This window comes from Pleurodeles waltl, chromosome 11, assembly GCF_031143425.1.
Source record: "Pleurodeles waltl isolate 20211129_DDA chromosome 11, aPleWal1.hap1.20221129, whole genome shotgun sequence".
NCBI classification, from domain to species: domain Eukaryota; kingdom Metazoa; phylum Chordata; class Amphibia; order Caudata; family Salamandridae; genus Pleurodeles; species Pleurodeles waltl.
In genome coordinates this window covers 383,229,727-383,257,033 of record NC_090450.1, presented here as the reverse complement: position 1 = coordinate 383,257,033, position 27,307 = coordinate 383,229,727, and the positions used below count along the sequence as shown (strand labels likewise).

Below are 27,307 nucleotides of genomic sequence, written 5' to 3'. Positions count from 1 at the left end.
CCAGTCTTGACGTTTCAGCTTGTGTGTCTTGTTCAGTGGTGGTCGTCTTTCAGCCTTTCTTACCTTGGCCATGTCTCTGAGTATTGCACACCTTGTGCTTTTGGGCACTCCAGTGATGTTGCAGCTCTGAAATATGGCCAAACTGGTGGCAAGTGGCATCGTGGCAGCTGCACGCTTGACTTTTCTCAGTTCATGGGCAGTTATTTTGCGCCTTGGTTTTTCCACACGCTTCTTGCGACCCTGTTGACTATTTTGAATGAAACGCTTGATTGTTCGATGATCACGCTTCAGAAGCTTTGCAATTTTAAGAGTGCTGCATACCTCTGCAAGATATCTCACTATTTTTGACTTTTCGGAGCCTGTCAAGTCCTTCTTTTGACCCATTTTGCCAAAGGAAAGGAAGTTGCCTAATAATTATGCACACCTGATATAGGGTGTTGATGTCATTAGACCACACCCCTTCTCATTACAGAGATGCACATCACCTAATATGCTTAATTGGTAGTAGGCTTTCGAGCCTATACAGCTTGGAGTAAGACAACATGCATAAAGAGGATGATGTGGTCAAAATACTCATTTGCCTAATAATTCTGCACTCCCTGTATTTCAGGCAAGAAAGTGGGAAAATGGGTCACTGGAAGATTTGACACATTTTTTGACATAGCAGGTTCAAGATCCATAAGGGCCATATCACTTGTAGGGGAAGGAGTAGAAAAAATATATTCAAGAGAATAGACAATACTCTCTTGCGTGGAAGGATCCTGTGTGTTTAAAGAATCCCAATGGACTCGTGGCTTTCCCATCTGCGTACCCTGATCAGAACAGGAAAGCCAAGAAGGTGGAATCACGGACACGCAGGGGGTTGACGAGCACAAAAACGATTGTGAGTCTTGACACCCTGTCTTTAGGGGAGCAACCTTAGTAGCCCTACCAGATTTCCCATCAGGTCCAAATTTAAGGTCCTTTTGATCTATAGAGGTTTTCAATATAGATAATAATAAGTCTTAGGTATGATCAGAATTGGTGATTGATTTTTCTAGAAGAACCAGGATTGAGGACAAGATTCTTTCAAGACACTTAAAAGACTCAGAAAATATTAGATTTTGCTCTGGGGGGGCACTCTGTAGATTCAAAGAGCACATAAGATCTGGCATCAGGGAGGATAGTTGTGGGGAAAGAGAATGGTCAGAAGGCGTACTACTAAACAGCCTTAGACCTGGTGTACTGAGTCTGAGGTTACTGTCCAGATGAATCTTTGGATGACTGTCGAAAGAGATTTTGTTCCATGTGCGTAGTTCAAATCAATATCAGGAAGAGTAAAATCCTCTGCTCCCACTTTAGTTCCCACAACACCCTCCACATTTGTTGTCGAAATTTGCAGTTGATTTTCCTGGGGAAGCATTTGAGGAAGCATTTGAGTCTCCAAAACCCCTCTCCTATGGGTAGAGACCACCTCCTTCCCCCTATCATTAGCACTGTGAGCTGATAAATCAATGCAGTCGTTAGGGACTGATTCTTCAAATGGCTCCTTTAGAACGAAAGGCAAAATAGAATTTATACTTTTTATATTCAGGTGAGGCATGCTATTGTTCCTTAAGGGGTTTGACTTAGTCTTTTTACATGCATGACTAAGAAAAGTACTGCTCCTTCGAAAATGTTTAGCCATCATCCTTATCCTTGGCTGCGCTCCTTGTCGGAGTCCCGAACTTCCATTAAACACCAGACAAGTGCAGCTTTTTTCGCATCTCACAGCAGCTGCTACAGAACTACTAAATACTGCTGCTGTACCACTTATAGAAACAGGTGCAGATCCAGAGGCAATCACAGGGTCACAGGGTCCAGGACTAGGGACTAAGAGCAGAGGGTGCAGTGGGTGGTATTGAGAGCTACAGGCTACATAGGTTCAGACAGAGGCAATCTGCATGCGTATGGGTCACTTTTCCTTACCCCCTCTTTGCCTCCCTACCCCTTCTCCTTCTCTCTCTCCTTCCCTCGCCTGCCCTCCTCCTTCCTACCTCCTCCATCCTCCTAGGCAAAGGCAACGTTTTTGCCCAAGAGGCACTACAGGGCACTGTGGGGGGTTTTATCTTTCCACCATACACCAACCAGTTTTTTCTTCTGCCCCTCACGTCTTTGTGCCACTACTCACTGGGCACCAGGCTGTTAGACTGCAAGCTGCTGCTGTTAGTCCTGATAGTAGCCCAGAGAAAGAGCAGCAAAAAGGAGGTTGAGGACAAGCGGTACCACGTAACCATCTCCACTCCCATCCCCCGCCTCACCTCGTCTCACCTCGCCTCTCCCGACGTCTCTTCAATGGCGCCTCCCGGTATTGCATGTCTCCTGATGGGGCGCCTCCTTCCTGGGTTCTGACCACCATCCAGCAGTAATGGTAGAATAGGCCTCGCTTTGCCTCGCCTGGCCTCTGGCGTCTCTCGACAGCGCACACCTCTCTATACGGCGCACATCACTCTCACTGCACCTCACCGATCGCCACCCGGCGCTGCGTCTGCTGACGGCTCTGCTTCTGCGTCACGCTCACCAAAGCGTTTGCCCAGTTGCAGAACACCTGACCTGTACTCACAAACAGTCTATTGGCAGAGTCTTAGGCCTCACTACTAGTGATACGGTGAAAATATATTTTTCATTGTGATCCCCTCCTAAAAGCAGAAGCACATGAAAAGGGGCAAAAGGTGTAGATTAAAATGACAGACATCACAATTACCAAATTGCTGTTGTTTGGGTTGATCCAAAATGGGACTGACACTAGAAATTGAGACAATGGATGCTGTGGACCGACTCACTGTATGTGTGTTATACTTTGGGCTGAAATACTGTGATATTGGCAGTCCAACAAACAAAGGCTGCAGGAGGCTGAATCAACGCCCTTGTTATGTAGTCTTACTAAGAATATGATATAATAACTTTGAGATTACAATAAGCTGTCAAGACAGCTAAAGCTGCTTCTCTAGGCCAGACCTAAACAAGAACAGACACCACATCACCAAGAACATCTTCTTGTGACAAATAGGGTTGATTCAAGCAAGGAAGAGAAGTGCAAGAGGAGATCATTTACAAGCAGAATGAAGAGAAACATCTAAGGTGTTTGGTAGGGATTAAAAAGATTGAGGCAGGAAATCTAAAATTGGTAAATGTGTTATAGGACAATGGATGAAAACAATAAAGGAAGCCAGATTTGGTGGTAAGGGGAAATTATGTTCAGATTGTAGCTTGAGGAAAAGTAGGGCAAGGAGAGAAACACTTGCAGCCCAAGGAGAGCTGAAGAAAACACATGTGAAAATAGAGGCTATACAATCTACAACGGTATTAGTTAAAATTAAGTTCAAAGAGCTACCTTTTTAATTTTTTATGGAATAATAGAAGATCATCTGACCATCTCAGTTCAACTGGTAGATTTCAAAACGTGGGGTTTGCTTAGGAAGAAGATTGAGTAGCAGGCGTGTGTGTTTCACTGATATTATTTTGTTTGAGTTTTAATCTCTCTAGGTTTCTCAGATTTTGTTGCCACTAGAGAAATTAGGGATGATCTGAGGTACTCACATTCAGTTGGTAAAGGACTTTGAATGTGATCAAGATAAGCTTACATTTTATTCTGGTCCCAAAGTAGACATGCTTTGTGTGGTATTGCAAGCTTCTGGTCAGGAAATCTTGGCTTACTGAACTTTGTGCTTCATCTTTGTACCCAACTTGCAGATAGGCTTGGTGCATTTCAGCAGATCAGTTTTGTTACAATTACCTACCATTACCGGTTTAGCACAGGTCTGCACATTTATTTCCATGCAGGCTGGTCCAGCTATGGTGTTTGTCCAGAGTGTGAGCAGGAAGGTGCAGTGGAGCTGGGTTTCTCCAAGCATGACAAACTTAAAACAAGTTGGTTCACTTTGCTTGGAGGTATTTACCTTTTGTAAGTTGTTTGAGGAGCACTGGCGGGTGATTTGATTTGATTTTATGTATGTGTTTATGTATGTGTGTATGCATGTTAGTATATATATATATGTTCGATGGCATGTTTAGCTGCAGATACACATGCTATGCTTAGCTCTTCCGACATCAGGTGTTGGGCTCGGAGTGTTACAAGTTGTTTTTCTTCGAAGAAGTATTTTCGGAGTCACAGGATCAAGTTACACCTCCTCTCGTTTACAGTGCGCATGGGCATTGACTCCATTATTAGGTTGTTTTCTTTCCGCTGTCGGGTTCAGACGTGTTTCCTCTCGCTCCGAGATTTCGAATCGGAAAACCTTAGAAAACCTATTTAATCGTCGGTATTGTTTCGATTGCGTTTTCCATCTTGCATCCAACCGGTAGTACTGTTGGAATCTTCATTTTGGCCTTCGGGGCGCATGCGCCCGACTCTGGCCTGTTCAGGTCTACCGCGTGGAAGCCTGATGGATCGTACTCCATTTCAATTTTGCCCTTGGTGCCCCGCAAAGTACCCATATACAGACCAACATCTGGTTTGTAATTTGTGCCTTTCTCCGGACCATCGAGAAGAAGATTGAGAAGCCTGTCGATCATTTTGATCGAAGAAGACCTTAAGAGATTGCAGGGCCCGAAGACTAGAAATGGCGTAGAAAAGCACTGAATGTCTTGACGTCATGGAGGAAGAGCAGGCGCAGACAGCAGTCTCCATCCAGGACAGCGACTCCGAGCAAGAATCGGAAGATGATAGACCCATCACTGCTGGCCAGCAGGTGAGTACGTCTGCCTCTACACCCATGTATAAAAAACAGCAATTAAAGGCCTTGGGTACACCACTGCTGGAAGGCCATGGTTCGGCCCTAAAAAAGACTGTTGGCGACCGACCTTCCGGATCGGTGCCGAAAAAGGCCACTCCTCCGTCTACTTCGGAGTCGAGCAAGTCGGTTAAAACGTCCACCTCGGACTCCAGTAAGCATCCTCACTGTTCGGAGTCAAAAATTTGACGTCCTGCTTCGGAACCAAAACAGCCGACTTCTTTTGCGGGACCGAGAAAGATTCAAACGTCGGAACCGAAAAAATCCTCATACACAGAGGAACAAGGACTTTCGAGTAAACTTAAGCAAATCTCAAAACCCATGCAAGAACATCACAAACTTTCTGAAGAAGAGACTGAGATTGAGCCAATATTGGAGGTTACCGTGACCCACGCCCTCGTCACGAGCCGCCTGGACTACGGCAACACCCTCTACGCTGGGACCACCGCCAAACTCCAAAATCGCCTGCAACGCATTCAAAACGCCTCAGCCCGCCTCATCCTCGACGTACCCCGCAACAGCCACATCTCCGCACACCTGAGACACCTGCATTGGCTCCCAGTCAGCAAAAGGATCACCTTCCGACTTCTCACCCACGCACACAAAGCCCTCCACGACAAGGGACCGGAATACCTCAACAGACGGCTCAACTTCTACGTCCCCACCCGCCCCCTCCTCTGGCCTCGCACTCGCCGCCGTCCCTCGCATCCGACGCTCCACGGCGGGTGGGAGATCTTTCTCCTTCCTGGCGGCCAAGACCTGGAACTCCCTCCCCACCAGCCTCAGGACCACCCAGGACCACTCCGCTTTCCGGAGACTCCTAAAGACCTGGCTGTTCGAGCAGCGATAACCACCCCCTTTGTCCCTTGCGCCTTGAGACCTGCACGGGTGAGTAGCGCGCTTTATAAATGCTAATGATTTGATTTGATTTGATTTGATGGATGAAAGACAATCGAGAATCCATATACATAAGGAGTCTGGCAGAATTCTAACAACACCTCCTTTAAAAACTAAAAGAAAGCTGGCCTTTCAAGAGGAACTAGACTCTGTTCAACCACCAGCAAAGGTTCAGAAACTGAAGGAGAAACCACCACCTCTCCTTGTCTCTCCTCCTCACTCTCCACAGCTTTCTTTTTAACCTCTTCAAAATAGTCCACCACCATTGCCTTCTCCAACACACTCACTATACTCGCATGGAGATAAAGTGGACCCTTGGGATCTGTATGATCCTGATCCCATTCCAGACAATGATCCTGATCTATACCCAACCAAGCCTTATCCACCAGGAGACACTACTGCCTACACTCAAGTAGTTTCTAGAGCAGCTGAATACTATGGGGTGCTTATGCACTCTGAACCCCTGGAAGAAGATTTTTTATTCAACACTCCGTTCTTCTCATTCTAGATACCACTGTCTCCCAATGTTGCCTGGAATTGTCAAACATGCGGACCACATTTTTAATGAGCCTGTCAAAGCTAGAGTGATTACCCCTAGAATTGACATAAAATACAAGCCTGCCCCTACAGATCCAGACTACATCAGGTCCCTCCAGATTCAGTAGTAGTCAGTGCGGCTAGAAAAAGAGCTAACAGCCAGTCATCAGGAGATGCCCCTCCTCCTGATAAAGAAAGCAGAAAGTTTGATGCTGCTGGCAAGAGAATAGCCACACAGGTGGCCAACCAACGGCGAATTGCAAATTCGCAAGCACTTCTTGCCAGCTATGATAGAGCCCATTGGGATGAGATGCAAGAACTCATACAGCACCTCCCAAAAGAGCATCAAAAGAGGGCACAGTAGGTTGTAGAAGAGGGACAGGCTATAAGTAATAATCAAATAAGGTCTGCCCTCGATGCTGCTGATACAGCCGCAAGGAGTGTTAATACTGCCATTACAATTAGAAGGCATGCATGGCTACGCTCCTCTGGTTTTAAACCAGAAAATCAACAGGCAGTACTTAACATGCCTTTTGATAAAAAGCATTTATTTGGGCCTGAAGTAGAAACCACTATAGAAAAACTGAGAAAAGACTCAGATACTGCAAAGGCAATGGGGGCACTATATACCACACCATATAGAGGCTCCTTTCACAAGCCTCTGTTTAGAGGAGGATTTAATCCACAATTCTCTGAAGCTTCCCCCTCCCGGGCAAAGCAGGGACAACAAACACAATATCAAAGTGGGGGATTTAGAGGGTCCTGCAGAGGACAATATTTTAGAAACAGAGGCAATTTCCAAGCCTCAAAGCAAGCCACTACACCATCCAAGCAGTGACTTCCTTCCCACCCCTCCACCCCACACATCTTCTGTGGGGGTGAAGACTACTGCAATTCCACTCTCTTTGGCAAAATATCATCACAGACAATTGGGTACTATCAATTATCTGCAATGGCTATTGCCTAGAATTGATTTCCACCCCTCCAGACATTCCACCACATTACCACAAATTGTCCCTAGAGCACAATCTTCTGTTACTACAAGAGGTACAATCTCTAATATTAAAACAAGCAATAGAATTAGTTCCACATTCTCAAGGAACAGGAGTATACTCACTATACTTCCGCTTTCCTAAAAAAGAAGGCACCCTCAGGCCCATCTTGGGCCTCAGCCCTCTCAGTCTATACATTCTGTCAGAAAATGTTCAAATGGTAACTCTGCAGCATGTCATTCCACTACTTCAAAAACAAGATTACATTACTGCTTTAGACCTCAAAGATGCGTATTTCTATATACCCATCCATCCAGCTCACAGAAAATACCTAAGGTTCGTCATAGCAGGAAAACATTACCAGTTCAAAGTTTTGTCATTCGGCATAACAACAGCTCCAAGGGTGTTCACAAAATGTCTAGCAGTAGTAGCAGCCTACTTAAGAAGACAACACATTCACGTCTTTCCATATCTAGACGATTGGCTAATAAAATCAAGCAATTTTACACAATGCCAAAAACACACTCAGTATGTGATACAAACCCTGCATACACTAGGGTTCACTCTCAATTACCAAAAATCACACCTTCAACCAGCACCTTACCCTAGGTGCTATTTTAAATACTCGAAAAGCCCTAGCATATCCAAATACACAAAGGATACAAGCTTTCCAAAATCTCATTCCACACATACAGCCAAATCAACAATATACTGTAAGTTTTATCATGACATTTTTAGGGATGATGGCATCTTGCATAGCCATAGTTTCACATGCAAGACTAAACATGAGGCCCTTACAACAGTGCCTCTCACAACAGTGGTCTCAGGCACACGGTCAACTTCAAGATCTAGTGTTGATGGACCGCCAAACACATATGTCCCTTCAATGGTGGAATCTCAGCAATCTAATGAAGACCCTTTTGAGACCCTGTGCTCACACCATAATCACAACAGGCACATCAATGATAGGTTTGGGAGCTCATCTCAACAATCATACCATTCAAGGGAAATGGGATCCCAAACAGAAACAGCTTCACATAAACCGCCTAGAATTATTAGCTGTATTTCTTGCCCTAATAGCGTTTCAACCTCTTCTCAAACAGAAGACTGTTCTAATAAAAACAGACAACATGACGACGATGTATTATCTCAACAAACAGGGCAGGACACATTCATCACAACTGTCCCTACTAGCCCAAACAATATGGAAATGGGCAAGTCACAATCACATTCACTTATTAGCAGAATACATTCCAGGGATAGACAATTAGCTGGCAGATCTCCTACGCAGGAATCACCAACACACTCACAAATGGAAGATTCACCCACAAGTACTTCAAAAGTACTTTCAAAAGTGGGGAACACCAGAAATAGATCTATTTGCAACAAGCAAAAACTCAAAATGCCACAACTTTGCATCCAGACACCTACATCCCCTATCCAAGGGCAATGCTCTATGGATCAATTGGTCAGGAATATTTGCTTACGCTTTTCCCCCTCTCCCACTCCTTCCCTTTCTGGTCAGCAAACTACGTCAAACATCACTCACCATGATACTCACAGCCCCAACATGAGCATGTCAGTATTGGTACGCAACACTCTTAGACCTGTCTGTACTACCTCATTCCAAACTACCAAACAGACCAGATTTGTTAACACAGAACAAAGGTCAAATCAGACACCCACACCCCAATGCTCTCAAGTTAGCGATTTAGCTCCTGAAGTCATAGAATTTACTTACCTAAAACTTCCATTAGAATGTATGGAAGTGCTTAAACAGGCACGTAAACCTACTACCAGACAATGTTATGCTAACAAATGGAAAAGATTTGTTTACTACTGTCATTCTAAAAATACTGATCCATTTACAGCATCTATACAAAATATTGTATGCTACCCTCTTCATTTGCAAAAATCTAATTTAGCTTTCTCATCCATCAAAATCCACCTTACTGCAATATCTGCACACTTCCAAACTTTTCAACACACTTCTCTATTCAGAGTCACTGTTATTAAAGCTTTCATGGAAGGATTAAAACACATTATTCCACCTAGGACACCACCTGTTCCTTCTTGGAATCTAAATATTGTACTTACCAGACTCATGGGCCCACCTTTTGAACCCAAGCACTCTTGTCAAATTCAGCTTTTAACATGGAAGGTTGCCTTCCTTGTCGCTATTACTTCATTACGAAGAGTTAGTGAAATACAAGCGTTCACTATTGAGGAACCTTTTTTCCAAGTACACAAACATAAAGTAAATCCAAAATTTCGGCCAAAAGTAGTATCTTCTTTTCACATCAACCCAACAGTGGAATTGCCAGTCTTCTTTCCACAGCCAGACTCAGTTGCAGAAAGAGCTCTTCATATTCTAGATCTCGAAAGAGCTCTTATGTACTATATAGATCGAACTAAAGATTTTAGGAAAATAAAACAACTTTTCGTTGCTTTCCAACAACCACATAAAGGCAATCCTATATTTTAACAAGGCTTAGCAAGATGGATAGTTAGATGCATACAAACATGCTACATCAAAGCAAAAAGACACCTTTTGATCACTTCTAGAGCACATTCTACAAGAAAGAAAGGTGCGTCAATGGCATTTTTAGGAAACATACCAATGGCTGATATATGTAAAGCTGCCACATGGTCTTCTCCTCATACCTTTACAAAACACTATTGTGTTGATGTTTTCTCACAGCAACAAGCCACTGTAGGCCAAGCTGTCTTAAGAACATTATTTCAAACAACTTCAAATCCTACAGGCTAGCCACCGCTATTTTTGGGGAGGATGGACTGCTTTGTAGTCTATGAATAGCATGTGCATCTGCAGCTACACATTTCATTGAACGGAAAATGTCACTTACCCAGTGTACATCTGTTCGTGGCATGTAGTGCTGCAGATTCACATGCACCTTCCCTCCTCCCCAGAAGACTGTAGTCGTTTAAGTTTATAATTTGTACATATGTAGATACATTTACACTTGCATGGACATCTCTTTATATTCTTATACTCTATCGCTCCTTCCTTCACCTTTTGCGGGAAAACAATCTAACAATGGAGTCGATGCCCATGCGCACTGTAACCGAGAGGAGGAATCACTCGATCCTGTGACTCCGAAAAGACTTCTTCAAAGAAAAACAAGTTGTAACACTCCGAGCCCAAAACTAGATGTCGGAAGAGCTATGCATAGCATGTGAATCTGCAGCACTACATGCCACGAACAGATGTACACAGGGCAAGTAACATTTTCCATATATAAATATGTGTATATAAATTTGGTGCTGCATGTTAAGACGATGTGAAAAATGCACATTTTACACTGAGGTTTATGTAGGCTATTTTTTTGGGGTGCCTTGTAAGTGGGCGATTCATTTGCATGTACAGCGTGGATTGGTATTCTGCTGCCTTTTAGTGTTGTTTATCATTTTATTAATGTGGGTTGTTTATTGTGTTGTAGAGCAACAATTATTGTGATTTAATTCACTTTGACACATTGTCCTGAGGATGGTCTCATAGATGGTTTGAGCCTTGGGAGACCAAAACGTCGACCTTATACTCTCCATGACACAATTCTTCGCATGAGCTGCTGGAGTCCCTTAGGAGTGATTTCAGATTGTTTGAAAGACTGCTCATAGGACTCAAACCTTTTGTTGCTGGAGAGTCAGGAGTGTTGGTGCTCTCCTCCTGTCCCTTATATGTAAAGGGATTGTGGACTAGAGGGATCACCTGTGCATTTGTATAAAAACACAAAAACATCTCTTTATTGCTTTGGTATATTGATGGATATATTATTAGTGAATATATAAAAATACTTCATTTTCCTGGAAAAATATTACATGCTATTTGAAGATTTATTCATTTATGGAATTTGATCTATGGTTAATTACATTAACTGTATTTAATATTGCTGAAATATTTGTATGCAAATAATTCCTCCATGAACATTATGTGCTTTACAAACCTAAAACAAAGGCACAAAAGATATGCATGCTGTCCCACTCAACTACCTGTTAGCGTGTTAGAGTAGCACTTTCAGAGAATAGTGGGCCAGGGAAGGGCATGGGAGAACTATGTAGCTTCAGAGGGACCCCCTACCTCCTCTTATAAATTGTCCCACCTGGCCCAATACAAAGAACCCTAGACCGTTTGTAATAGTCCTCCATTTCACATCAGCTGTCTGGGCTCTCTCTGATCATGTATGCTGAGGTGAGGGTCAAAACACTACAGCTTGCTATGGGAAACTTCAGGCAAAACACACACTCTCCAGAGTCATGCATGGAGCCTTTCTCCATCCCGACATGGGGTTTTCTCTACAGTTGTTTTCCCATTAGGGATAGGTTTATGATAACTGGCCAACAGTCCAGTGTGGAGGTGAAGTATTTTAGGGTTCTCTGCCAGGTCTGTTGATTTGGGGGGTGGCTGAACTGACCTCTCAACTGTCCTGCGTCCGTTATTTCCACATGGGTGTTGGTAGATCCATTAGCATATGGGGCAGAACTTTGTCTTGAAAGGCTTTCGTGGACAGTAATGGTGTTAGATGTATGGGGCTGATTTCATTAATGAAAGTTTGTTTTAAGTTGATTCTGATTTCAGACGAGTGGGTGAGTCATCTTTGTAATCCTTGAGTAAGTGTTTTAATTTGTTGCTTACGTCAGTCTTTATTTGTTCTTTGCTCCAGGCAATACTATCCTGGTGAAGTACCTAACACCGTATCCCCTGTTCCCTTTTATTTCTGTACCTGTTTCTAAATCTTAGTATTCCAGGTCTTCTCAAAAACACGTGTGTTTGGGTAACAGGCTCTGTTATTTGTACAGTGTCGTATCACCGAATTACTTGGCTTCTTTGCCATCTCTATTAACGTTCTGAAGAGTTTTTCATACTGCATGAAATCTATGCAAAAACAACAAATACATAAATATACTCACACTTAGAAATATTAAAGGCTGGTGATATTACTTTTTGTAAATTACAATTCACTTTGAAACTGTTAACTGTACTTAAAATAGCTACACGTGATATCATTTTAATCATACTGAATCGATAAAAGTATATGCACAAGTAAATACTGCAATTTCCACTTAGCAAATCAAATGTATTGAGTGCATTTTTAAAGTTAAAGCTCTGAGTGTTAACGTGTATCATCAATGATATTGTTTTTAACCTCTCAGGTGCCTTGGACGAGGTGACCTCGTCCAAGGCACCGGTTCCCAAATTTATTTTAGGCCATTTCTGCACCCCCGGGGCCGGCTGAGCTAGAGGCCAAAATCCACAGGTAGGCACTTTGCAAAAAACACCTCTGTTTTCTGTGAAAAAATGTGATATGTCCACATTGTGTTTTGGGCCATTTCCTTTCGTGGGCGCTAGGCCTACCCACACAAGTGAGGTACCATTTTTATCGGGAGACTTGGGGGAACGCTGGGTGAAAGGAAATTTGTGGCTCCTCTCAGATTCCAGAACTTTCTGTCACCGAAATGAGAGGAAAAAGTGTTTTTTTGGCAAAATTTTGATGTTTGCAAAGGATTCTGGGTAACAGAACCTGGTCAGAGCCCCACAAGTCACCCCATCTTGGATTCCCCTAGGTCTCTAGTTTTCTAAAATGCACAGGTTTGGTAGGTTTCCCTAGGTGCCGGCTGAACTAGAGGCCAAAATCTACAGGTAGGCACTTTGCAAAAAACACCTCTGTTTTCTGTCAAAAATTGTGATGTGTCCACGTTGTGTTTTGGGGCATTTCCTGTCACGGGCGCTAAGCCTACCCACACAAGTGAGGTATCATCTATCGGGAGACTTGGGGGAACGCTGGGTGGAAGGAAATTTGTGGCCCCTCTCAGATTTCAGAACTTTCTGTCACCGAAATGTGAGGAAAACGTGTTTTTTTGGGCCAAATTCTGAGGTTTGCAAAGGATTCTGGGTAACTGAACCTGGTCAGAGCCCCACAAGTCACCCCATCTTAGATTCCCCTAGGTCTCTAGTTTAAAAAAATGCACAGGTTTGGTAGGTTTCCCTAGGTGCAGGCTGAGCTAAGAGGCAAAATCTACAGGTAGGCACTTTGCAAAAAACACCTCTGTTTTCTGTCAAAAATTGTGATGTGTCCACGTTGTGTTTTGGGGCATTTCCTGTCACGGGCGCTAAGCCTACCCACACAAGTGAGGTATCATCTATCGGGAGACTTGGGGGAACGCTGGGTGGAAGGAAATTTGTGGCCCCTCTCAGATTTCAGAACTTTCTGTCACCGAAATGTGAGGAAAACGTGTTTTTTTGGGCCAAATTCTGAGGTTTGCAAAGGATTCTGGGTAACTGAACCTGGTCAGAGCCCCACAAGTCACCCCATCTTAGATTCCCCTAGGTCTCTAGTTTTAAAAAATGCACAGGTTTGGTAGGTTTCCCTAGGTGCAGGCTGAGCTAAGAGGCAAAATCTACAGGTAGGCACTTTGCAAAAAACACCTCTGTTTTCTTTAAAAAAATGTGATGTGTCCACGTTGTTTTTTGGGGCATTTCCTGTCGCGGGCGCTAGGCCTACCCACACAAGTGAGGTATCATTTTTATCGGGAGACTTGGGGGAACATAGAATAGCAAAACAAGTGTTATTGCCCCTTGTCTTTCCCTACATTTTTTCCTTCCAAATATAAAAGAGTGTGTAAAAAAGACGTCTATTTGAGAAATGCCCTGTAATTCACATGCTAGTATGGTCACCCCGGAATTCAGAGATGTGCAAATAACCACTGCTCCTCAACACCTTATCTTGTGTTCATTTTGGAAATACAAAGGTTTTCTTGATAGCTATTTTTCACTTTTTATATTTCAGCAAATGAATTGCTGTATACCCGGCATCGAATGAAAACGCACTGCAGGGTGCAGCTCATTTATTGGCTCTGGGTACCTAGGGTTCTTGATGAACCTACAAGCCCTATATATCCCCGCAACCAGAAGAGTCCAGCAGACGTAACGGTATCTTGCTTTAAAAAATCTAACATTGCAGGAAAAAGTTACAGAGTAAAACGTAGAGAAAAATTGCAGTTTTTTTCACCTCAATTTCAATATTTTTCTTTTTCAGTTGTTATTTTCTGTAGGAAACCCTTGAAGGATCTACACAAATGACCCCTTGCTGAATTCAGAATTGTGTCTTCATTTCAGAAATGTTTAGGTTTCTGGGATCCAGCATTGGTTTCACGCCCATTTCTGTCACTGACTGGCAGGAGGCTGAAAGCACAAACAATTGTAAAAATGGGGTATGTCCCAGTAAAATGCAAATTTTGTGTTGCAAAATTGGGTTTTCTGATTCAAGTTTGCCTGTTCCTGAAAGCTGGGAAGCTGGTGATTTTAGCACCGCAAACCCTTTGTTGATGCCATTTTCAGGGAAAGAACCACAAGCCTTCTTCTGCAGCCATTTTTTCCATTTTGTTTAAAAAAACAAACTTTTCACTGTATTTTGGCTAATTTCTTGGCCTCCTTCAGGGCAACCCACAAAGTCTGGGTACCTCTAGAATCCCTAGGATGTTGGATAAAAAGGACGCAAATTTGGCTTGGCTAGCTTATGAGGATAAAAAGTTATGAGGGCCTAAGCGCGAACTGCCCCAAATAGCCAAAAAAAGGCCTGGCACAGGAGATGCAAAAGGCCTGGCAGCGAAGGGGTTAAAACAAAGTCATAGTACACACTGCTCAGGCGGTCATTTGGCACGTGCCATAATGAAAAATCCTTTGCTACCATGCAAACTTTACGCTCCCCACAGAGGTGGGGAAATACACTTTTTGTATTAGACCAGCAGAACCTTAGTGCGTTCTGTTTGTGGTAACCCTTCACACGGGTTGTGATGTCACAGAGCCATTTTTTTGTTTTTCAAAAATAGATTTTTGCTTTGGCGCACTGGTAGAGGCTCTGGTAGCAGTGAAATCTCCATCAGGCAGACAGGAATCTTGTAATATCGTGTGCAAACCACTCTCAAAGGAGCAGAGGACGCAACCTCTGCTGACCTGACAGGAAGGTAGGCCACCTGCAGAGTTTAAATGACCTTGCCTGTGCCAACCTATTTGGAGAGATTCTCATCTTGTTAAGAAATGAATGTGTAAATGGTGGCAGGACCCTTCTGCAGATCAGAACTCTAAAGGCCACTGCGATGAAAAGAATGTTGCTAAGGGCATTCTACATCACCCTTAAAAGTCACATTGTAAGTTTATGCGACAGCATAGTGATTGCAGTTGCAAACGGCTTGTGTTCGGGGTCACAAAATGATGCAGGGACTCGGGCTTCTCCCCTTGGGTTAGAATGGATAGGTGTACCCTTTCTAGAAATAATAAGGAGCTCCCGTCCCAAACTGAGCCCTACTTACTTGATTCCCACTATAGAGACATACACCTCAGGTAATACATCTTTTCTGCTTCAACTTGCTGAGCAATATCTTTCAGACAATTTGCAGTATAGCCTATAAAACAAGAGAGGAGCGACCTGTATTTTTTTCTATTTCTTTATTGGTTTTACAATATACAACACAAGAAAAAACCCAATGGAGTCACATTAACACACCCGTCCCGCCCCCAATATTGAATATGCAACATTAGAGTGTGCATGTAGTCTCAACCCATCAGATACCACCACATCCATAACCAACAAGTGCCATGTAGAGGGTAGTCAATTCTAGGGTACCCCATTGGCCCCTAGCTGTTTACTAATCACACTCACAACTTATCCATATCAACTCACCATACCGAGATGTCACCCCCCCCTTCCCTGAAGACTGTTGCGATCGCAATACCTCAATACTAAAAGCCCAAGTGCCTAATTGGGGGAAGGAAGACATGAAGAGGTGTGTTACATGGTGCCTCAGGGGGTCTCATGTCGTTCTTCACTTCCAGGTTCTGAATCTATGAATCACAGGCCTTCACCTTCTATCCAGAGCCACCTACCTGCGGGATCAGCTAGAACGTCTTCCTTGGTCCTTACCACTTTAACAACATATGGACCTAGCCCTGCACATCCAGGGCAGCCGGGGTCTTCCACACCATTGCTATTTGCCGCTTGTATAGGATAACTGTGAAGTCAGTTAATCTATGAAATATATTTATCACCCTTGGCCCTGGGTCTAATGCCCAAAAAACAAGATTCTGGGGTGGCCAAAAGTATACAATCAGCCAGTGCAGGTGTAGTCCTAGCAATCTCTACCCACATCCGCCTCATCACTGGACACTCCCACACCATATGGAGAAAGCCTGCATCACACATCTAGCATCTAGGGCATCCAGAAGGAGTGGTGGAATAAATGCGTGCAGTGTGGTACCATGTGAGATATGTTTGGTGCAGATAATTAAATTGGATGAAGCAAAAGCACATTTTACAGGAGACCCACTTAACCTGCTGCAGGGCCTGGGCCCACTGTGTGTCCAAGAAGTGCGTCTGAAGGGCCAGCATCCAGTGGTTGTTGAATTTAATGTTAGCGTTTGCCAGTGAGCCAGCAAGACTGTGTAAAAGACCATTATAACTTTGCGCTTGCCACCATAAGACAGCATCGTGTAGAGAGGCAATGCACCGGAAGGCTCAGTGTGCCCCTGCTCCAATACAAGGTGATTGCATAATATACAGCATTGTACTTTAGAAATTGTCCCAACTGTAAACCCTATGCATCAGTGAGCTCCTGGAAGGACTACAGACTTCCCTCAAAAAATAGGTCTCCCATGTGTACTAATCCCGCCTCCCTCCAGCATGCTAGGTCGTGATGACTACCAACACCCTATAGAGCTGTTATATGTCAAACAAGGATCAAAGGTGAGTGCATGGGTGGTCTCTCTTACCATGGACGTATTTCTGCCAGCAGCGCAGGGCGACCCACATATGGCACGTCTCGCCTGGGAAGGCGGGAGTTGGCAACTAAGTATAGATGTGTAACCCCTCCGGGAGGCGCCAAACCTCCATGACTGCAACTGAGCTGCCACATAGTATAGTTCATAATTGGGTTCACAGAGACCACCTTCATGTGGCAGCCTGTATAGTTTCTCAAGAGCTACTCGCCGCCTACCCGTAGCCCATATAAGTTCCAGTAAAAAACGTGTTCATATCAGTGAAAAAAACGCATGGGAAGAGCAAGTGGAAAGACTGCAAAAAAGTATAAGAGCCATGGTAGTACAAGCATCTTGGAAATTGCCTCCCAGCGGAGATTACGGGAGCGACATCCAGGATGGTATGGATCTTCAAACCAACCCCAAAACATCAGTGAGATCATTATCAGTGTGGTAAATCTGTATACCCAGGTATGTGAAGGTGTCAAACTGCCACAGGAGCTGGGATTGGGGACCCCCCCTATCGTGCTCAGGAATCGAGTGTAGGGGGAACAGGCAGGACTTGGCCCAGTTCACTGTGAGGCCCGACACTGTCCGAAAATCATCCAACTGTTCCATCAGCACTGGGAGCGAGTCACCGACGTCGTGCAAGTGGACTAGAGCTTCATCAACATACAAGGAGACCATATGATGAACCCCTGCGCCTCAATCTCCCACTGCTGCACCTGCATGTGTAGTTTACAAGCTAGCGGTTCTATGGCCTAGGCAAAGATCAATGGTGAAAAGGGCAACCATGTCTGATGCCCCATTGAATATCGCAACTGTCAGATATCAGTTGCCCTGTCTTAACTCTCGCCAACGGCTGCCCATATAGGGCCCGGATCCAGCCAAGGTATCCTGTACTCACATGCATCTCCTTCAGGTTTGCAAATAAATAGTCACATTCCCGGGTATTGAACGCTTTTTTGATATCAAGCGATATCTCCCCCTGCAGCTCTGTACTCTTCAGGTTAGCTGTCACCCGACGAAGAAGCAGATGGATATTAATATGAATGAAGGTGTTATGGCCAGAAATAAACCTGTTCTGTTCAGTGTGGACCAACCTACCAACAATGGGGAGGAATCTATTTGAGAGAACCTTCCCCAAGATCTAGTAGTCAGGATTCAATAATAATAGCGGGCAGTAAGAGCGAACATCCAGCGGGTCCTCACCTGGTTTGGAAAGCACCACTATTAGAGCTTCATGGAGTGTTTCTGGAAGATACCCACTCTTCATTATAGAGCTCCAGCAGCTTTGAGGCCAGGGCCCGCTATAAGTTGGGTGGGACATTGTGCACCGAGGAGTCAAAAGAGAACTCACTACTCTCCAAATGCTGGAGGCATCACATATCACACACTCTACGACTAGTCAACCATTCATGAAAGTGACGCATGGTCCTGCAACAGGTGGCTCCCTCCGACATGGGACTGAGCGGTCCATATTAATACCTCACAAGCAGTTAAAATCCCCACCCCAAATGGTAGGAGTATGTGGATCTTGTAAAAGAGCTGGCGTCAGCAGGTTCATGAAAGTGGAATGACCGGTATTGGGATTGTAAATAACTTACATTGCAAGAGGCCTGCGGTCCAAACATCACTTCACCACTGCATATCTGTCCTCTGGGTCTACCCTATGTGACTCCTCTACAAATTGAACTCCTGGGACTATCCAGACTAGAACCTCTTTAGCAAATGCTAAGGCTGTGGTGGCATAAACCTGGCCTCTCCATTTTGTCTGTGCAGTTTCATTTAAGTCAAGTGCATCTCTTTCATGAAGGCTGCATAGTTGCATCTCGTTTAGGATAAGTATGAATGTGGTACTGCTTGACTCGAGTGGCCATGCCCGCACATCCATGTCAAGAGTTTGTATGCAGGAGTCGCAGCCCTCTCAAGTTTACCCATGCAGAGTGTGTAGTGCCATTCAGAGTGAGGAGGTCGTGTCCCAAGTGTGTGTCAGCCCCTCATAGTGGGTTTTCCCTCCCTCCCCCCCAGCATGTAAATGAATATCCATAGTGTGAATGACAGCCAGGCAAGCATGCATGTGCAGCTCCAATACCATACTAACAGCAAAAACAATAACCCTCCCCCATCCTCTTGGCCGAGAAAACCCCTAATGCCTCACCACATAAATGCAACAAATGGAAAAGAACAATAGAATAAGTGTAGAACTCAAGTCCATTACAGTGAACAGGGGTGTGGTAAACTATAGTCAATGATATTGGGCCCTCAAGCTGTAGTGAACTAGGTGGCCACCTCCCATCACCCTCAACCCCCTTTAATCCCCAATAGTTTGACCGGCCCATGGAAGTATGTGCGAGGCTTACCACCTGTGAGTCAGGGTTTATCATAACAGATCATCTGCCAATCGTGGTGTCAGCTCCGGGCCGTGGGGTTCATTACTGACGGATACAGTAGTTTCATTGGTGTCCAAACTGTTGTTGGAGGCTCAGTACGAATGCAACATTGCAGAGGGGTGTGGGCCTGCTGCAACACCTCCTCCACCTCTTGTGCACGTTCCTTAGCTGCCTGTTCAGTCTTAGGCCTGTTGCGCATTCTCCAGAATGCCTGAAGTTCGACCTCTGGTCTAACCAGTCCTTGGGGCCCTAGTCCATCGCAGGCCACTCCTCCAGACACTTGGGGTGCAACCAGAGTTATTCTTGAGAATTAGAAAGAAGTGGAATACCCATCAATCGCCCTGCTCAGCAGGCAACAGAAGAACATATTTCACCCCTAAGCTCCGCAATTGCTATTTGACCCCTTTATAAGAATTGTGGCAAGCTGCACCTCCGCAGTGAAATCTAGATACGCAGTGATGGTATTGCCCTCGAGCTGCCAGTGGCCTTTCGTTCAGAAGAACTTGAGAATCATGTCCCTGTCTTGTTAATTCAATAGCTTTGCTATCACTGGCCGCAGCTGATCCCCCAGCAAAGGAGGACTTCCCACCAGGCAGTGTGCACTCTTTAGCAAAAACTATTTAGACACCATACGACACAAAACTGTAGACATTGATCAGTTTTTCTAAGGAAAAGTTCCATGTTCGGGTCCTCAGAGTGCTCAGGGAAGCCCAAGAAGCAGACATTATTGTGCGTCAAGCTCCCTTCTGCATCCATTGCTTTTTGTTAGAAGGAGATGATGTCAGCCCTCATCCCCTGCAGATGAGTTTGTAGATCTTGCAGCATTGGGTGCTTTGTAGTCAAGGAGGGCTCGGTGTCATCCATCCTCTCCGCCTACCACTGATGATCCGCATGGAGCAGACCAGCATTCCAGGTAGACCCCGTCTATTTTAGATTCCTGGGTGTTTTTTGAGTCCAGAATAGCCTCAAGATCCGTTCAAACTGGCCAGAATATTTGTCAAGGATGGCTTTGAGGTTAGGCAGCCCACAATGGCGTCACCCCCTCCCAATCGCACCCAAGGCTGCCAATAAATCAGGCCCCTACTTGCTGGCCAATGCATCTCCAGGACTCTAGTCAGCCACGGCCCCATCCTGCCCCCTTCACCTGTAGCGGGAGACATCTCGGTTCCAGTACAGTAGTCACCAAGTTTCTGATTGCAAGCATGGGGCCCCTTCAGCCACCCAGGCCCAAGGCGCCAAGTGTCACACCAGCGCACCATGTCGCACCCGGTACTCCAGTGGGTTGTCTACTCTTGCTGCTACTCCACTTTCCAGTCCTGGCCCCTGGGCAGGCCTCAACTCTCTCAAAGCCCCACGGGCAAGTAGAGAAACCTCCCCCACTTGGGCCAACCACCACAGGCTCACAGCTCACAGCACAGTGTCAACTGCACAAACTTCTTTGTCTGGGGCCAATCGCCAAGCAGGGCCCAGCACGCAAGGGCCTGGACTCTCCCCAGGCCTAACACTCCAACTGGAGCACAGGACAGGCCCCCAGCCCTACAACACTGCTCCTTACTTTCTGGCAGGGACCTTCAGGGAACTTAGACTCCATACTGCTTACTGCTCCCAGTTGAATTGGCCGCAGTGGGCCCCGCTCAACATCGCTGTACCCAACTCGTCTGTGACAGTAGGCAGGGTCCGACGGCACCGCAATGCCAAAGTTATCACTAGGAGGTGGCCTGGACCCTTGGAGATACCTCTGTCCATCTGCACCCCAGGGAGGCCTCACTTAGGGCATTCTGACATTGGGAGCCACTCCATGGGGTCGGCCTGATGGGAAATTCCCCATTCCCCTGGTAGATCGATCACACCACATTGCAGACCTCACTGCATCAGGCAACATGGGGGCGATGGGGATGCAGCACCGCAACAGGTGTAGACGATCTCAGGCACCCGGAATGATGATGGATTTCAGCCAAAGAAGGGTAGGAGCTCAGACAGAGACATCTGCTTTGGCCTCCACCTAGTCCACACACCCATATCTACCTGTAGTTAACCAAGGCTCCTGCTGTTAAACAGCAGAAAGTGTGATATGAGTACCACTGCAACCAAAGAGTCATATCCAAATTAGCAAAGGTTATAGCTTTTCAAGGAATTCCAAACACATGGCTAACAACAGCCCCGTTTTACAAAAGAGATCTTCATTAATGCCCAAAGCGGCTATGGAGTAAGCACAGCTGAATTACCCAAGGCTGACCTCTAGTCATTTTGAAGCAGAAACATTCATGCAAACACTGAAGAAGACAGTGAGAATAGAAGAATAGTGGAATGGCAATCAAGAGCTAACCATATTGGAGTTTTCAGTTTTTTATCAGTGCACACCAGTAGGAGTTCTCACTTGGCAAACTGGTCCAGGCTCATATTACAATGCCTTGTTTGTTCTTTCCCTTATTTCTACAGCATAATCAATTTCACTCCCTCTCATCACACGTGTCTCTTCCCTGCTTTCACCTTTCTTTCTATAATATTAAACATACTCCTGTCTCCCATCTTAAATCTTTCACTCTCATTTTAATTTCTTCCTCGATCTCTCCTGCTTGTTTGTGCCCTCTCCTTTTTTCCATTCTTGTCTTTCTGCTACTTCCATCTGTCCTGCGCGTTCATCTTCTTGCTTTGCCTATCTCTTTTCTTCGGTCAGCAGCAGCTCCCCATGCTGACTGCTGTTCAGCACGGGGTCTCCCTGTCACAGGCCTGCCTATGGCGCTGATTACTAACCGGAGTATGAGATGGGTGAGTGATGAGGCTAGTGTGCATCAGAGGCCCTGGTACAGCTGTAGGAGGCTGGCCTGGTTTGTAGTGTGTACCAATAGTACTTACACCTTATACCAGTTCCAGTTATCCCTTATTAGAAGAGTGTAGTAGTGTTCTAGCAGCTTAGGCTGATAGAGGTAGCTATAGCAGAGCAGCCAAGGCTTAACTAGGAGACATGCAAAGCTTATGCAATACCACTTATATCATATAGGTACTATATCAAAAGAAAGACAATCGTCATGGTTACAAAAAATAAAGGTACTTTAGTTTAGTGAAAATGTGCTAAAAATATCTCAGAGGATATACTCCCTTCGTAAGGTAAGTAACATACACAAAATATACACAAATAACCAAATCAGGTAAGTAAAACAGTCAGAAAGTAGTGCAAACACTGTAAAACACAATAGAATGCAATAGGCCTAGGGGCAACACAAGCCATATGCTAAGTAAGTGAAATGCGAACCACAAATGCACCCCTAGACAAGTGTAGTGTGTAGAGGGTCGCTGGGAGTGTAAGAAAACACCAAGGGTGTAAAGGAGACCCCACCCCAGGACCCAGGAAAGCACGCGTAAAGTACTACTATTTCCCCTAAAACACACTAAAGTCGTGATAGAGGATTTCGCAAGGACCACACCAGACTGCAAAGCACTGAAGACAGATTCCTGGACCTGAAGATCTGTAAAGGAGGGGGACCAAGTCCAAGAGTCGCTAAAGTGTTCGGGGGGGCAGGAGCCCACTAAACCCCGGATGAAGGTGCAAAATGACTGACACCAGTTGGAAGAAGATGCTGGTTATGCACCAACGAAATGAGGTGGGAGGTTCTGCTTTGTGCAGAAAATGTCCCACGGTGTGCTGGTGGATGCAGGGTGGTTTCCTCAGCAAAGTACTGCAAACAAGCCTTGCTACCTGCAAGAGTCACAGTTGAAGAAAAAGGGTGCTGCCCGGGCCCAGAAAGGACCAGGATGTCACCACTCAGGAGGGGAGACAGAGTCAGCCCTCAGCAACGTAGAAAGCCCACTGGAAGGAGGGAAGCACCCACAGGAGTCCTGGAACATGGGTTCAAGAAGACTGAACATGGCGGTCGTCTCAACACTGCAAAGAGAGGTTCCACGACACCGGAGGTCAACTCAGGGAGCTGAGCATCGCATGAAGGAGTGCTGGGGACCTAGGCTCGGCTGTGCATGCAGGATTTCTTGGAACTGTGCACAGAAGCCCTTGTAGCTGCAGATCACACAGTGCACAGGATTACTGTCTGGGGAGGGAAGGCAAGGACTTATCTCATCCAAATTCGGGCAGTTGGACCATTGGACAGTCGGGGTCTCTTGGGTCCACCACCTGTGTTCCAGAGGCCATGCTCGTCAGGATGAGAGGAGACCCAGAGTACCGGTGAGGCTGTAGTTTGGTGCCTGCTGGAGCAGGGGGAAGATTCAGACGACCCACAGGAGATTTCTTTGTGGCTTCCAGTGCAGGGTGAAGGCAGGCAGCCCCCAGAGCATGCACCACCAGGAAAAAGTTGAGAAAGCCAGCAGGATTAGGTGCTACAATGTCGCTGGTAGTCTTCTGGCTACTTTGTTGCAGTTTTGCAGGCATCCTGGAGCAGTCAGTGGTCGATCCTTGGCAGAAGTCGAAGAGAGAAGTGCAGAGGAGTCCTGGTGGATTCTTGCAAGTCATAATCTGAAGAGAAGCCCACAGGAGAGACCCTAAATAGCCCTGAGAGGAGGTTTGGCTACCTACCCAGGTATGCACCTATCAGGAGGGGTCTCTGACGTCACCTGTTGGCATTGGCCACTCAGAGGCCTCCAGAGTGTCCCCACACCTCTGAAAACAAGATGGCAGCGGTCTGAGACACACTAGAGGAGCTCTGGGGACCAACCCTGGGGTGGTGATGGACAGGGGAGTGGTCACTCCCCTTTCCTTTGTTCAGTTTCGCGCCAGAGCAGGGACTGGGGTTCCCTAAACCGGTGTAGACTGGCTTATGCAAGGAGGGCACCATCTGTGCCCTTCAAAACATTTCTAGAGGCTGGGGGAGGCTACCCCTCCCCAGCCGCCTGTAACACCTATTTCCAAAGGGAGAGGGTGTAACACCCTGCTCTCAGAGGAAATGCTTTGTTCTGCCTTTCTGGGACTGGGCTGCCCAGACCCCAGGAGGGCAGAACCCTGTCTGTGAGGTGGCAGCAGCGGTAGCTGCAGTACAAACCTCAGAGAGCTGGTTTGGCAGTTCTTGGGGTCCATAGTGGAGCCCCCAGGATGCATGGAATTGGCTCCCCAATACCAGATTTGGAATGGGGGGACAATTCCATGATCTTAGACATGTTACATGGCCATATTTGGAGTTACCATTGTGAAGCTACATATAGGTATTGACCTATATGTAGTGCACGTGTGTAATGGTGTCCCCGCACTCACAAAGTCCGGGGAAATGGCCCTGAACTATGTGGGGGCACCTTTGCTAGTGCAAGGGTGCCCTCACACTTAGTAACTTTGCACCTAACCTTCAACAAGTGAAGGTTAGACATATAGGTGACTTATAAGTTACTTAAGTGCAGTGAAAATGGCTGTGAAATAACATGTGCGTTATTTCACACAGGCTGCAATGGCAGTCCTGTGTAAGGGTTTGTCTGAGCTTCCTATGGGTGGCAAAAGAAATGCTGCAGCCCATATGGATCTCCTGGAACCCCAATGCCCTGGGTATCTAGGTACCATATACTGGGGACTTTTAAGGGGGGTCCAGTATGCCAATTGAAATTTGTAAATGTAGTCACTAGCCTATAGTGAGAAACTTAAAGGCAGAGAGAGCATGAGCAATGAGGTTCTGATTAGCAGAGCCTCAGTGACACAGTCAGGCACTACACAGGCATACACATTTAGGCCACAAACTATGAGCACTGGGGTCCTGGCTAGCAGGATCCCAGTGAGACAGGTAAAAGCATACTGACATACATGTAAAATTGGGGGTAACATGCCAAGAAAGATGGTACTTTCCTACAACAGCTACCTGCATTGATGTGTCATGTATCTGTGCAGCTGAGATTCTCTCAGAAGGGTAGAAGGCAGTACTGACAGTAATGCCATGTCACTCATTCCATGTTCCCATGTTAACATCCTTTTGAGTCTTAGATGGACATTTTTAAATGGCAGGAGGGCAATATGAAGTGCTACATATTAATTTGGGCCAACATTTCATTGTGTATGGACTCTTAAAAATCTGACAGGATAAATGCTCATGCCTGACAACCCTGGTGCTGAATGGACGGTCGCCATGGGCTTAAACTAAGGCATACAACGGTTCCTCTACTGCAAACCTAGGGCTTCACCAAGGGGAAGGTCTATATAGTTCACTTTGGGAAGGAAGGAGACTTCTATCTTACAAGAAGACAACTCAATTCCAGAATCTCTAATTCACTAGTTACTTAGAATTCTACTGAACACAGAGGAACAGGTTAGGTAATCTGGAATCAATATTGTACATGGCTGGAGATGGACCTGTTTGTCAGCATCTCTCATGGTTTTAGTGACAAAAAGGTTTTCGTTTCTCATGAAGGTGATTCTAGTCACTGCCTTCTAAAAGTCACACTCTTTTCTCCCCGAAATAATGTGAAATTGTTGCTAACTTTCTTTTGTGTCCTATTAATTTATTTGTGTCCAGAACTTGAACAGTTTTTGTTAGAAATTGGGTCTTTAGTTGGCAGAGGTATATACCCTTGTCCAAGTATGGACCACAGTCCTAGTCAGGGTAAGTCACAACACAATCCAAATTATCCTGTGCACCCCCCTCTGGTAGGCTTAATTTATAGGGCAATGTGTAAAGTATTTGTGCAATAACTCATGCAGTAAGTCAGTGAAAACACCACAAAAATACACCATACAGGTTCAGAAAAATATATATTATTTATCCAAATAAAATAAGGTCAAACGACAAAAATCTAATAAGCACATGTTGAAATATCACTTTTAAAGGTTTAAAAGAGTCTCAATCCTTAGAAATCAATAGATGTTTCTATGTAACACACAGTACCTGGGATGCATCAAAAGAAACAATGCAGAGACCGCAGAGGAGGAGATGCATGGAAAAAAAGGCGTTGCGCTGGATTTTCCGGCGTGGCACAGACTATGCATTGTTTCTTTCAATGCTGCAAGGGGTTGAGTCGTTTTTCAGGTGCACAGTCTAGCTTCCTCACTGTGATGTGGGGATATTTTTACACCCAGTGATGATGCGTTGAAAATCCGTGATGTGCAGGTAGAAGGAGCAGGCCTGCACCAATCTGGTAGGTGTTGCATCACATTTTCTGTCGCAAAGCAGGCGCTGCGTTGAATTTTCCATCGGGAAGTTAGTGCTGCGTTGTTCTGGTCAGTGGTGCAGCAATTTTCCCGCCGCGGTGCAGGCTTTGTGTCAATTTCTGCAGGCGTTGTGTCGATTTTTGACGCACGAGAATTTTCTTGAAGATGTTTTCAGAAACAGGAGGCAAGCTCAATCCAAGCCCTTAGAGAGCACTTCAGGAGGAAGGCAGAGTGAGTCCTTCCAGCAGAGTCAAAGGCCAGCAGGGCAACAAGCAGGGCAGCAGTCCTTCTCAGCAAAGCAGCCCAGATGACTTCTTTGGGCAGCCAGGCAGTTCCTCTAACAGAGTGCAGGTGTAGGTCCAGAAGTGTCTGATTTGGTATCTCCCATCTTAATTCTTTCACTCCCATTTTACTTTCTTCCTTGATCTATCCTGCTTGTTCGTGCCCTCTCCTTTTTTCCATTCTTGTCTTTTTGCTACTTTCACCTGTCCTGCTCGTTCATCTTCTTGCTTCGCCTGTTTCTTTTCTTTGGCTGACAGCAGCTCCCCATCCTGACTGCTGTTCAGCAGTCCTTCTCAAAAAAGCAGTGCAGATGAGTTATTTGGGAAGCCAGGCAGTTCCTCTGACAGAGTGCAGGTGTAGGGCCAGAAGTGTCTGATTTGGGGGGGGGCAGAGACCCGGTTTATATAAGCAAAAATGCCTTTGGAGTGGGGGAAACTTCAAAGAGTGGTTTGAAGTGCAAAAGTTCCCCTTTCATCCCAGTCCTGTCTGCCAGGATCCCCGTGGGGGGGGGGTTATCAGTCCTTTGTGTGAGGGCCGGCCACTGGCCTTTGAAATGTAAGTGTAAACCCTCCACCTTTCTGGCCCAGGAAGACCTATTCAGTAAGCAGATGACTGCA

General features: G+C 45.5%; 1 protein-coding gene across 4 annotated transcripts in view; it reads left to right on the top strand.

Moving 5' to 3' along the window:
- KLHL24 (kelch like family member 24) overlaps positions 1 to 27,307 on the top strand; it is a 512,225-nt gene that overhangs the window by 161,693 nt on the left and 323,225 nt on the right. The window contains exon 2 of one of the 4 annotated variants that reach the window (XM_069213700.1): positions 12,404 to 12,453. The exons of the other annotated variants lie outside the window; for them this stretch is intronic. The gene's annotated coding sequence lies outside the window, so the exon portion shown is untranslated. The remainder of the gene's footprint in view (positions 1 to 12,403; positions 12,454 to 27,307) is intronic. 4 annotated transcript variants of the gene reach the window in all.